Source organism: Nelumbo lutea, chromosome 1 (assembly GCF_056320005.1).
Source record: "Nelumbo lutea isolate HS-2025 chromosome 1, American lotus-T2T, whole genome shotgun sequence".
Lineage (NCBI taxonomy): Eukaryota > Viridiplantae > Streptophyta > Magnoliopsida > Proteales > Nelumbonaceae > Nelumbo > Nelumbo lutea.
In genome coordinates this window covers 191,580,820-191,594,671 of record NC_142684.1, presented here as the reverse complement: position 1 = coordinate 191,594,671, position 13,852 = coordinate 191,580,820, and the positions used below count along the sequence as shown (strand labels likewise).

At 38.2% G+C, this 13,852-nt stretch overlaps 1 pseudogene across 1 annotated transcript; it reads left to right on the top strand.

Annotated features, from left to right (window-relative positions):
- Positions 1 to 10,987: 10,987 nt before the first annotated feature.
- LOC148880050 (protein DETOXIFICATION 49 pseudogene) lies at positions 10,988 to 12,933 on the top strand (annotated as a pseudogene). The gene has a single exon (XR_016105862.1). The product of XR_016105862.1 is annotated as a protein DETOXIFICATION 49 pseudogene (transcript).
- The last annotated feature ends 919 nt before the right edge of the window (positions 12,934 to 13,852 follow it).

The window sequence follows — 13,852 nt, the reverse complement described above, 5'->3', positions numbered from 1 at the left end:
AGGTGGTACTCTTTTATAGAGCCAAAAGAAAAAATAAAAAAGTTAAAAGCTCAAATCATATGGGCTGAGCAATCTGAGGACTCCTCTATTTTGGACTAGCATGTACAAGGAGTATGAGACATCTATGTGGCAAATTGAAAGCTTTTGGAAACGGAAATCCCACCACACGTGGCTACATTTGGGAGACAAAAATACAAATTTTTTTCATAAGAGTATACCCTTTTTAGGAGGAAAAGGAATTATATTGAGAGAATTAAGGATGATCTGAATAAATGGAAATCTTCACATGAAGACATAACCCATATTTTTATAAACTACTTTTCTGATCTCTATTTGACTCAAGAACCCCAAGAAATAGAGGAATTACCATATTTATTTAATCTAGTAATTATTGAAGAGGAAAATAATATGCTCTTAAATATTCCCTAAGTTGACCAAGTCAAATCAGCCCTTTTTAATATAGGAAGTTGAAAATCTCCAAGGTCAGATGGAATGCCAGCTATTGTATTCAAGGATTGTTGGGATATTTTGGGGTAAAAAATAGTACAGGTAGTCAAGGAATTCTTTCTAAATAAGAAACTTCTATGAAGGATGAGTCATACTTTTATCTGTCTTATTCCTAAGAAAATAAATTGCACAAAAGTCTAGGACTACAGGCCTATCAATTTATGTAATGTCATTTACAAAGTGATAGCCAAACTGATAGCCTCCAGACTTCATATTCTTCTAGATAAATGTATTGTCCCAAATCAGGTAGCTTTTGTACTAGGTCGTCACATGCCTGACAATTCTATTATTACTCAGGAGATGTTCCACTAACTAAAACACAAAACTGAGGTATAGGCTATATTGCACTAAAATTAGATATGTCAAAATCCTATGACCATCTAAAATGGAGTTTTCTTCTAAAAGTCTTATCTCTCCTTGGACTTTTAGAAGACTTTTACCAGATGATAAATGAATGTATCTCTACAGTCTCTTTTTCAATCTTGGTAAATGGTACTTTAGAAGGACATTTTTGTCCCTCTAGAGGGCTTAGGCAAGGAGATCCTCTGTCTCCTTGTTTATTCATAATAGCAATGGAAGGTTCGTCTTGTCTTCTACTTTATGCGGAATAGGAAGGAAAATTACAAGGCATTTCAATAATCCCTTTTTCTCTAAAAATTTCCCACTTATTTTTTGTAGATGATGCGGTGTTATTCCTTTGTGCCCATAGAGAAGAAATAGATAATCTAAATCAAATTCTTCTTAAATTTTAGTCAGCCTGTAGTCAATTGATCAACATAGAAAAATCTAGTGTTTTTTGTAGTAAAAACATTCATCCAAGACATCAACACATGATCAGGCGGCAACTTCATATAGGTCCTCTTAATAGTAACTCCAAATATCTAGGTCTTCCTCTAATTCGGTCTCGTAATAAGCATGCTAGATTGAACTATATCCTTGAAAACCTTAGGGCTAAGTTAAATAGTTGGAGAACCTTAACAATTAGTCAAGCGGGCAAAAAAATTTAATCCAATCCGTTCTTCAAGCTATTCCTCTCCATTCCATAAGTCTTGCTAAGTTTCCTCAGAAAACCATTGACCATGTGAAAAAAATAATTAGAGATTTTTGGTAGCGTGTTTCCAGTTCTCGTAAACACCCTTATCGTTGGTGTTCCTGGAAAACACTTACTTTACCCAAAGTTTTTGGAGGATTAAGTTTTAAAAATTTAAATTTAGTAAATCATGCCCTCCTTAAGAAAGTTGCTTGAAAGTATCTAAATGAATAGCATAAGTTATGGGCTCAGTTCTGGAAGTCAAAATACCTCAAACATTAGAGCATTTTACCCTATTCAATGGTCTCTTCAGGCTGTATCTATTGGAAAGCTATTTGCCCAAAGATTATTGAATTAGCCTAAGAAATTGGATATCTTGTAAATGAGAATTCTTCTTTTCTCATCCATAAGGTTCCCTGGATCCAATCGGATAACAAATTCTTTTGGATATCTTTTCCCTTATCTCCTCAGCTAAGGAACATGAATATCTCTCATCTGATTACCTCAAATCAATTGAATACTGCCATAATTTGTTCTCTATTCTCAATAGAGGAAACTTCAAATATCTTGAGAACACCTATTTTCCCTTCAAACAATGAAAGGAATTGGGTCTAGACAAGTCATAGATTTGGAAAATATACAGTGAAAGAGGAATATAAAAAAGAAACAACTAACTTTCCTTCCAAATATTTCCTCTAATCTTAAGTTCTGTCTATCTAAAATCTAGAAACTTACTATTGCTCCGCGATATCAATTAATTTTTTGGAGAGTGATTAATGATTTTATTCCAGTAAAGGATCTACTCTTTGTGGAAATTTCAAATAAGCTGTGTGTTCTTTGTAATGATGAAGTGGAATATTTAACTCATCTCTTTGTTCAGTCAATTTTCTCAAGCTATTCTGTTTCGTAATCCTTGGAACTTACGTTTGCATAACATATTTCAAGGATCCTGGATTTCAAGTATAAGTAATTTATATAACCAAATTTCTGATAATAAACTATTTTTGAGGATATTAGGGTGGATAACTATTGCCTTTTATTATATTTGGTATGCTCGAAATGAGAAATGCTTCAAGAATAGGCAACTTTTACCACAAATAATCACTAATATTGTCAATCAAATGTTTCAACAAACCATGGATTTATTGCATGAATCTACAACAGCTAATATTTTCTCTAAGAATCATAGAATGCAACTATCCATATCTAATGCTATTGATCTAATTACATTCATCGATGCAGGGAAAATTTCAGACTTCTTTTTTAGTTTTGTTATTATCATACTAACTAGAAATTTAACCTGTCTAAAGATTATTGGAGGCCAAGCTTCTCAATATACCTCTATTGACCAAGTTGAACTGTTTACGATTGTGTAGACTATAATGGAGCTCTAAAGTTGGAATCATGAAGAAATTTGTATATGTTCAGATGCTCAACAAATAGTGCTAGCCTTAAAGAACAATAATGATCTTCCTTGGTCTTGCCAATGGCTTTTGTCAAGAACCAAGAACTCAATTTTAAATAGGAATTTTAGTATTAGTTTTCATTATGTAGCAACTTTAATGTCCCTACCCATAAGGTATCCCAAAAAGGCCAAAACTCACTTAGAATCTTTTTTTTTTTTGTTTTAAATGAATATCCTGTTGGGATCCTTAGGGTTGAGGACTTTGTAAATATTCTTCTTTAATATAGTTAATTTATCTTTCAAAAAGATATGATGGTAAGAACATGACCAAAAACTGTGATATCATGGTTTTAAACATTTATAAATTTATTACTTTTCCCATGAATGACAATATTGAAGTGACTATTATCCAAAATACCCTTAAAACACTCCAAGAAACCCTAACCTGGGGTTGTTGATAAGAAATAGCATATTATGTTGCAACAACTACCTATCCCACACCATCTGAGTATCTGACTTGGCTCGCCTTCAACATCAACAGTTTCACTTAAAAAAATTATTCCTCCTCTTCTTCTAATCTTCCCACCCAAAAAAAAATCCTCCTTCATTATATCCATTGAACCTTGTTAACAAGTCAATTCACTTAATATTATTATTTTTATTAGGGTAAAATACAAAAACCTCTCCTGAAGTTTCTAACAATCATAAGAGCCTCCCCTATAGTTTTATGTTAGCAAAAACCTCCTCTCTATTTTTGAAAAATCCAATAAATACCTCCCTTTTGTCAATCAAGATGGAAAACGTTAAAGAGATTATGATTTTTTTTTTAAAATACCTATTTTACCCTTTTACAAATTTCATTTTTTCTCCTATACCCTTTTACAAATTTCGGATGGTGGAGCATCTTCATGAAAATTTCCAGCTTTCCTGTGTATGTGAAGCTCCTCGTCGGGTTACCCCACCGGGACTCCACGCATTTACTCTAGCGGCATCACATGATGGCAAACGAATCGCTATTGCGACTCGGCGGCAAGAGAATAACTTTAGGCACATCGAGATCTTTGATCTAGAGTTGGAGTCATTTTGTAGGGTAACGGAGACTGTAAACCCAAAATTTCACCACTGCAATCCTTTTTTCTCCCTGAAATCAGGTTTTCTCGGATACCACCGATTCTGAGGTGAGTCGGCTTCAGGGGACTCAGTCGTTCTGCATCTTGAACCTGTAACTTCTCCGGTGACGAAGTTGAGAATGTTCCAGCTTAACAGATCATTCCCTTCGTGTTCTCCCCACGGTGACTTGATCACGTTCAACCACGATTCAATCGTTTTGCATCTCAAACCTGTAACAATGCATTTCTGTCATGTTCACCTGACGACAAGTTCATAATGTTCAGGTTTGAGAGATCCGTCCAATTGGTTGACAGATGGGAAACTGATAGCCTTCTCATCCAATTGACACAATCCCAGCAACATGGAGGCCTTCAGCATATACCCTATCCGTCCGGATGGAACGGAACTCCGATGAGTCTACGTGGCAGGGTAGGAGGGATCAACAAAGCCATACAAGGAGAGGATCAATCTCGTCCAAAAGCATCTTCATTGACAACATGTGAATAGCTCCATCTCAACTATTGTTGCGTCTCAGTTGAAGAGCCTCTTGCTCGTTCTAATATTCTTTCACCAATATTTCTAATTCCATAATTTTCTCGACTACTGGAGATGTTAACCGTCTTCTGTTGGATTTTTTCAATTTTCTTTCCAAAGTTGTGGAGATCTACACCTTCCTTGACGATGCAAAGACACCTTTTCACAAATCTCTTCTGTTGTGCTACTTTTATTGCTTGGATATAGTCGATGATAGTTGTGTCCACCTCGAGAGCAGCCTTTCGAATTTTTGAAATCCAGTTATGGACCCGTTGGTCTTCTTCTTGATTTGTATTTGCATCTTTTAAGAAGCATTGCATCCTCCTCAGTTCAGTTTGAAGCCCTTCAACTTGGTCTTTCACTTCGGATAACAAAACTGCTTCTTAAATGAGTAAATCGCTCAACTTAGTTACAAAGCATGAAATTACAGAGCCGGGCATCTAATATTCCATTTCCTTTTTCCCGTCCCTTCTCATTGTCTTAGAACAAGACAATTAGGTCTATTTATAATGCAAGTTAATTCTTTCTTTCAACTCGGCAATGTGAATGTTGAACCACGTGAGCTCTCTCTCTCTCTCTCTCTCTTCAAAGTCGTTGGTGTCAACGAAGATTTCCTTACAAGTTCTCACTAGTTTGGGTGGCGTATCGGTGGAGCCGGTGTCCATGCCGAATCAATTTCAGTCATACAGTGATCTATACTTGGTGAGATTGGACGGAAGTGGGTTGAAGAAGTTGACGTGGAACGAGTATGAGGATGGAACCCCAACCTGAAATTCGACAACGGGGGAGATGGATGTGGGTCAGTTGTCGGTGGAGACTATGGTGGGAGATAGGCTCATGGGTCAATTTGATGAACCGCTTTGGATTTCTTGCGATATGTGACAGATAATAGATTTTGTAAAGCTCAAGGCTTTGTTTATGGCATCATTTCGGAAAAGGGGAAGCCTGTGAGCGGAGCCTCCTACGATCTTCACGCCTTGGCTTGCAGGACAAGATGACGGTAAAGGAGATTGCGACTTGGCTTGCCATCATTTATGAGGAAGAGGCATTTTCCAAGAAGCTCCACCTTGAGAGTTGCCTTCCTGTGTCATCAAGAGTTGATCTTTCGCCATTAGCAACAGCAATGAGTATGATGTTGAAGGGGTTGAGAATGATCCAAATGTTGAAGTACAAGAGTGCAAGCCCTACGATGTGAATCTATTCAATCTGGGGATAGGGTCAGTCAAGTATAGACTTATGGTTCCTCTGTCGTTGTGCGTCATGAGAAAAAAGATGAATAGTGTTCGAGGGGTTATGAAGTTGTTGAGACATGACTATTGATGCATATTAATTGTAAAAGGGTAAAATAGGTATTTAAAAAAAAATTATCTCTTTAATGTTTTTCGTCTTGATTATTGAGAGAAGGGAGGTATTTGTTAAATTTTTCAAAAATAGAGAAGAGGTTTTTACTAAACTAAAACTATACGAAAAGATTTTAATTGTCATAAACTTGAGAAACTTGAGGGGAGAATTTTATATTTTACCCTTTTTATCATTATTGTTATTTATAGACAACAGAAGTAAGGGCGAGCCACTTTCGCCCTAACACGGCTCTCGGCTGGTTTACGGTGCAGAATGCAGAGTGCGGAGTGCAGGGCCAGTTAATTAAACTCAAGTGGCCGTACCCCTACCGGGCCCATGAACATGAAGACAAAGGCCCGCTTGTGTCAGTGGGCCCATTAGCTCCCGTTGGAATACCGAATACGCAATTTTATAATTATAATGTAATGTTGGTGTATGTATCATCATCAGTATGTGGGAAGGGTTTCTTAATTGTTGCTTTTGCTTGGTTGGTCGTAGGCTCGTAGCTAGCTCGCAGGTTCCACTTTTAGGGACCGGTATATAATTTGGTGTCAGCAATATGTCAATCAGATCTGATCTGTGTCCCTGAAGGAAACAGCGATATGAGTGGGCCCACCATACGACGAGCAATCGAGAATGAGCATCCACCGTGTAGGCTGTAGCCGTGTAGCGGTGTAGGTGGCCAACTGGCCAACTGGCCAACTGGCTAAGCCTAGGGCGATCCCGTTTCCGGCCAATTCCATTTCCATTTTCCAGGGATACGTCACTCTAATTTCTGTTCCCTCATCATTCATCAACGTACCAGTGGGCTGGACCCTAGACCCTGGACCTCCTCCTCGATACCTGAGTTATTCTTTGACACGTTTCGGTTCTATTCAGAGTACTGCTGCTGCCTGCTGGTTCGAGTCCCGACTCCCGAGTGACGCACATTTATCTCTTGGCGTGAGGCGTCGCACCAACACCCCTTCATCTTTGGTCTATCCAAGGAGTGACTTATCTCCCATGTCGGCACCATTCCATCCACGTAACTTATCTTCTTCCATGTCGGTACATTCCATTTTACTCGTCAACCCTACGCACGGCCACGGAATCATCCTTCATCCTTGTGGCACGTGCCTAAATTCTTTTTATGCGTATCGCCGGCGACAGAAATATTGAAATGACTTATTTTGTATTTTGTCTCCTAACCTCTAACCCCCGATATCAAATCAGCCGCCCACCAGATTGATCGTATAACGTCCCGCACATCTTTGCCGTTTATTGAAAACATTTTCCAATTATAATAATAGAATTAATAATACGTTATCAGGAAATATTTTCAATACAGGCGAAAATGTGTCATGGGACGTTGTGAGGCGTTGATTTGAACTCTTAACGCTCATCTCTCTCAAACCTATAAAAGTAGAGAGAATGACCTAATGTTAGAATTTTTAGGCCCAAAGTATATTTAGGGTAGGTGTCAAAATTTTTAGGCCCAAAGTATATTTGGGGTAGGTGGTGCTAATTGACGGGTGGACATTATTGTGTAGAGTGGGGGTATTTAACATTTTAAATGTTTATAATTTTATAATATGATTCAGAAAACTGCAATGAACCTGTCCGTACTTTTCTGCATTTAGGAGACAGTGCAAATATATATCATGTTGATTTAATTTTTCTGTTTTGTTATCGAACAGTTTTTGTCGTTATATATGAGTGTAAATACGAATGTGATGTGTAGTTTATAACCTTGTATTTTATATTATTTTATATGTATTTATATTAATATATTTGTATTTATAATCTTTCCAAATAGAGTCTTAAGACTAATCTATATTCTTTTACAGGGTTGGGATCTTCTACCCACAGCAGCCCTACCTACATGTCATTACAGCCGCACATTTAAAATATCTTCCTTGTTTACATATTATCATTCATGCGAATATGTTCTCTCAATGTACAACTTAAGCATTTTTGGATAGTAGATCCGCATTGTCTTTTAGTTGGCCAACTTTGATGCAAAGTTTCTATCCATATTTTCAATAAAACTTTTCTCTCATTTTGAATTCGTGATGGTTTTATGAAAATTGCATAGTGTTCATAAAAAAAAAAAATACTAAGGCTTTGTTTGGATCCAGTGTAAAATGTCGTTAGTGTAAAAGTACATTGATGATGTTTTACACTGAACTGTATATAGGTGACCGTTACATTTTGAAAATCGTGATAAAAAAGTGTAAAATTTTATATCAATAAAATAAATATAGTATTTACATCGATTATTGTGTAAAACTTTATGCATAATGAGGTTTTACATCGATTCACAATATAAAACTTCGCTCCATCCAAACGCCAATGAATCTAAATAGGAATGGAGTTTTTACATCAATCATAATTACACGCTCCTTCCAAATGCCTACAAAACTGAACCGATGTAAATTTTATAATGGTTCTTGATTACATCGCTTCCAAATGCAGCCTAAGGGTCTATTTGATTCATAGTTTGAATTAGAGTTAGAATTGGAATCACAATGGTCTATTCACCCCAAGAGTTTGGTTCATAATTAGAATGGGAATCTCGTTCCCAAGGGAGGGCAATGCAAGAAAGAAATGGTCATTCCCTCAAATGGGGCAATTCCATTCTAATTCTACCTAACCTAACAGTTGAAATTGGAATAGGGCATTCTGATTCCGATTCTAAATCTCTATTTCCACAAATCAAACAGTCCTTAAAAAAATATTTAGTGTCACGAAAGTACTGTATTTACATTTGATTTAAAAATCGAAAACAAAATAATTTAAATATTATAATTATTTATTGTTATTATGTCACATCAACCAAACTCCCTCCCACCCCCTCAATAATTAATGTTCAAATCGCACTTCATACAACTGTGTTTTTCACATGACACTACAAGTACAAACACACTTTGCTTCACAACACCATGGTACCAAACACTATCTAAAAAGATTAATTTTGTTTTGTGATTCTTCCAATGCATTAATTTCAACATCAATTGTAGAAGGTCTTGAGCTTGAATATCATGATTCTAATTTCTAACAACAAAACATTAATGGGGGTAGACTTTGGAAAAGATTTTAGGGGCTTAATTCGGTTGTCTCACCGGCAATTGTGTTGATCAATTACGTATGATTTGTAGTTGTTGCCGCCGCTGACTGCTGTCATACATACGAAGTCATGGGTGGAGTTTACTTCCACTGATGAGAGAGATGGATATATAAACAAAAATGTCCGCAGTCTAATATTGTTTGTTTGTTTGCAATTTGCACTTTGCGGATGGAATCAACTGTTGAGCTGCAGAGAGATTTAATGGACCGACCAATGGACCCAATTGAATGAAACTCTTAGTGTGTAATGGGATTCGGGAGTTGTATGGGTCAAATAAAGTGACATGATATTAATTGTTGTTGTCAAACTTAATTGTCTTAGTGGGAATGGAAATGGAAAGATGAATGCACGAAAAACTTATGAATAAAGTTTTCCCATCCTCAATCGATATCTATCGTTCTATGTTTAGCGTTTTTGACCCATTGACTCAAATAGGTATATGGGGTTAACACAGAGAGCGACCACCCATTGGTCTTTACTCTTTACGATTGTCAACAGTCGACACCATCCATCACCAATTCAAATCTGTACACTTGGACTTATTGGAATGGAAAGTGCAAGGAATTCCCATGAAAGGGATGCCATGCCACCACCAATTAAAAGCCTCTTTCTTTTCTTTAGTAAAGGAACAAGGACCAACTCAAAAGCCCTTTCTTGGGCACAACCATAAGGAACCCCCACCCCCGCCCCTATCCCCATTTGTAGTAGTCTTAAGTCTTGACTCTTGAGAGGAGACGCAATTCTTATGGTACACATAAATGATAAAACCATGGAAACAACTGCACCCATTGTACTTTGTGTCTGTCCATTTCATTACTGAGACTTAGCTTGTATAGAATATAGAATTTTCTTCTGCTAGCTCCTGTTAAAGTTTTGATCTGGTCTTCTAGTAATTAAGACAGGGAAGAGCAACCAACAGCCAACAGACGGGGACAAAGAAGAACGCTAACAAAGGGCGGTCGTCACCGTCCAAGCCATTTAGCTAGAGGGGCCATGACTCATGAGCTCTGTCTTTTTATGTTTGTTTTCTATTTTAAGTGTGCTACCTTCGGCTGCTGGACTTCCACGCTTAGCCGGCCAACACCAAACACCATCTGGACCGGATTGGATGACTTCCTAAAAATGAATCCAGTTACAACCGTCCGGCTTCTGTATCTTTGCTTTGTTTTTAATCCAAACGTTCACTTTTTTTTATTATTTTTTATTATTTTGATTCTCCTCTTTCTTTTCTTTCAGTGGATAAGCAGATCCCAAACGTTCTGACCAAACTACTGAAATATGGATTATGGCATGCTTCATGCACAGTCCTTCTTATCAAATACATGGCTGTCAGTGTACAAGATAATGCACACACACACTATATATATATATATATATATATATATATATATATATATATATATACAAGTTTCAAATATTGAAGACTTTGAGTATATTGTCTATTAGGAGCATTTCTTTTTTATTTGTTAAGAAGGGAAGTCATTCATTCAAGATAGAAAAACGGGCAGAGTTCATACAAGAATCATCAAAAGGAAACCGACTCTCTGAAACAAAACAAGCGAGACAACCAGACCTGGGGAAACTGAACCCAGCGGCCATCTTACTCTTATACTGTTTCTGTTGCATTTGCAGGGTCACTTACATCTCCTCTTAGTCATAGAAGGGGCATATAAATAAGCCTACGGAATTCAATAAAAGACATACAATAGGTGCCAAACAAAACCAAACTCTTTTACGAATTCGTATATATACTTGTATATATACATACACTATACATAGTACAAGCTACTAGACTTTTCTTTTTCTTTCTTTCATTTTTATTTTTCTATTCTCTTTTCTTTTCGTTTTTCTTTTAAGGTGGGAAGAGGAGGTTTGTGAAATTGACAAATTGTGACATGAGAGAGAGAAAGAGTCGAGACTCGAGAGGTTTATTTTAAATAAGGTGGACTCCTCTGTCTCTCTGTCCACCCTGAGTCCCTGACCTCGTTCCTCTCTTTCTCTCTCTCTCTCTGTTTCTGTCTCTCGCGCGCGCTATTGCGTTTCCTTGTTTTGATCAACTCATAGCCAAAATTTCCCTCTTCTTCTCCTTCTTTCTTATCCTCCCTCCCTCTCTCCCTCTCTCTCTCTAAGAAAGGTTACAGGTATGTGCCGATTAACTTCCTCTACTCTCTCTCCAGAATGCAACACAGACCAAGCTTACGGTCCTTCAACCAAAGACCTGAACCACTTGTGTACTCCGTTTATCCACAAAGACCCAACAGCTCAACAACAGCAAGTAATACAACAACAGCAAAAACAAGAAGAAATCCAGAAACCCAATAAAACCCACCTGTCTCTTGCCATTGCTGAAGTCCAGTCCATTGCTAACATAGCTCTTCCCATGGTAGTTACAGGCCTATTGCTCTACTCTCGCTCTATAATCTCCATGCTCTTTCTCGGCCGCCTAGGAGATCTCGCTTTGGCTGGCGGTGCATTAGCAATCGGTTTTGCTAACATCACCGGCTACTCCATTCTTTCTGGTCTTGCTATGGGTATGGAGCCAATTTGTAGCCAGAACTTTGGCGCCCAAAGATACAAACTCCTTGGTCTCTCGTTGCAGAGGACCGTACTTCTTCTTTTATTGATTTCCACCCCCGTATCTCTTCTATGGATTAATATGAAGAGAATTCTAGTGTTCTGCGGCCAAAACCAAGATATAGCAACGGAAGCGCAATCTTACATTCTATATTCCCTTCCCGACCTGCTCTTACAATCACTTCTCCACCCACTAAGAATCTATCTTCGAACTCAATCAATAACACTTCCCCTAACTTACTGTGCTGCTCTGTCCATTCTTCTGCACATTCCCATCAATTATCTTCTCGTTTATGTGATTAATCTAGGAATTAAAGGCGTAGCTTTAAGTGGCGTTTGGACTAATTTTAACCTGGTATTCTCTTTGATAATCTATATCTGTGTCTCCGGAGTTTACCAGAAAACCTGGGGAGGCTTTTCCTGGGACTGCTTGAAAGGCTGGAAATGTCTCTTGAATTTGGCCATTCCCAACTGCATTTCGGTCTGTCTCGAATGGTGGTGGTACGAAATCATGATTATACTGTGCGGGTTGCTAGTAAATCCCAGAGCGACAGTTGCTTCGATGGGTATTTTGATTCAAACCACCGCCTTGATTTACATCTTTCCGTCTTCTCTGAGCTTCGGCGTTTCCACAAGGGTCGGTAACGAACTGGGTGCGAACCAGCCGAATAAAGCCAGACTTGCAGCAATCGTTGGCCTTTCTTGTAGCTTCTTCTTAGGTTTCACAGCATTAATCTTTGCAGTAATCGTAAGGAGATCATGGGCCATTATGTTTACCCAAGACGCAGAGATTATAGCACTAACCTCGCTAGTCCTTCCAATAATCGGAGTGTGCGAGCTGGGGAACTGCCCGCAGACAACCGGGTGCGGGGTGCTGAGAGGAACAGCGCGGCCGAGGGTGGGCGCCAATATCAATTTAGGTTCATTTTATCTTGTCGGAATGCCGGTGGCAGTGGCTTTGGGGTTTTATGCTGGGTTCGATTTCGAAGGGCTGTGGTTCGGTCTCTTAGCTGCGCAGGGAACTTGCGCGGTGACCATGCTATTCATTTTGGGTCAAACCGATTGGAATCTTCAAGCCCAGAGAGCTCAAGAGCTAACGGGAGCTGCTCTTGTTGTTGACAGTGAAGAAAATAAGACATTGAAGAACGATGAGGTGAAGGATGATCTTCATCTGTTTATTGTTAATACAAAAAACGATCAATCACCTGTTTGATCGACCATCGACCCTCTTTTGTTTTTTGTTTTTTATTGGCAATTTTGTATACTACTAGAATTCTAACGATTGTAAATAAAGAAAAAAAATTATGGAAATTTTTTCTTCTGTTTTGTTTGGCTCTGTATATATAATATATTCGTATAAATATTTGAAAAATGTGGTGAGATGAATCAAGTTAGTGAGTGGTGACTCTGTATTATTTGTAGTACTGTGGGTTCCAACGAAGATAAAAGCGGTCGCCATTTTGCAACTGCCGGCTGCGTAAACGACCTGGTCTCTGACTCTCTTCAGCTGGTTCCCCAATTAAAAACGAGAAAAAGGAATATATTAACAAACCCCATTAGTGTTATACGCGTAAAACCTGTAACTCAGGCATTGCTCTCTGTGTTTGTTTTTTTGGAATTCAATATTCCATCGTCGTCCATAGTGCTTTACAGAGGAGAAGCTGACTGACTTGGGGTTGGTTTTCGCGGAGGCCCATTTGTAACTTTCACTTGGACGTCGGTTAGAACTTAGAAGGCCCAAACCCAATTCGACATCTTGTTTTACTAATTTGAGTTGAGTAAACATGGGCTTTGACCGAGCAACATCCCACTAATCTCAGCTTTGCAACATCCACGGTTTCGATTATAAATGTCTAAGCCAGAAGAAACAGTAGCAGTAGTGGGTCCAACTCTCACAAAAAATGCTCTGTTCAAAATTCAAATCACCAAAATATATAAAACTGAGATAGCTACGCAGATATAGCGTCATCGATCCTTTTTTTCCTCTCTCTCTCTCTCTCTCTCTCTAGTTCGTAATTTTATGATCCTTCACTGGAATCCAGCCATTCATGAATCAAGCTGTTTGATATTATTTAAAGGGTGAGTTGCAGTTGAAGATGTCATTCGCCACACCCACCCCTTTAAAAATAAGATCAGTGAAACAAAAGCAAAGCTATATTCTTCAACAGAAGAAGGGGCCGGGATGCCGCAGACTCTAGCAAATTCATTTGTATAACCAGAATTTATTAGAAGAATCTGGGGGGTG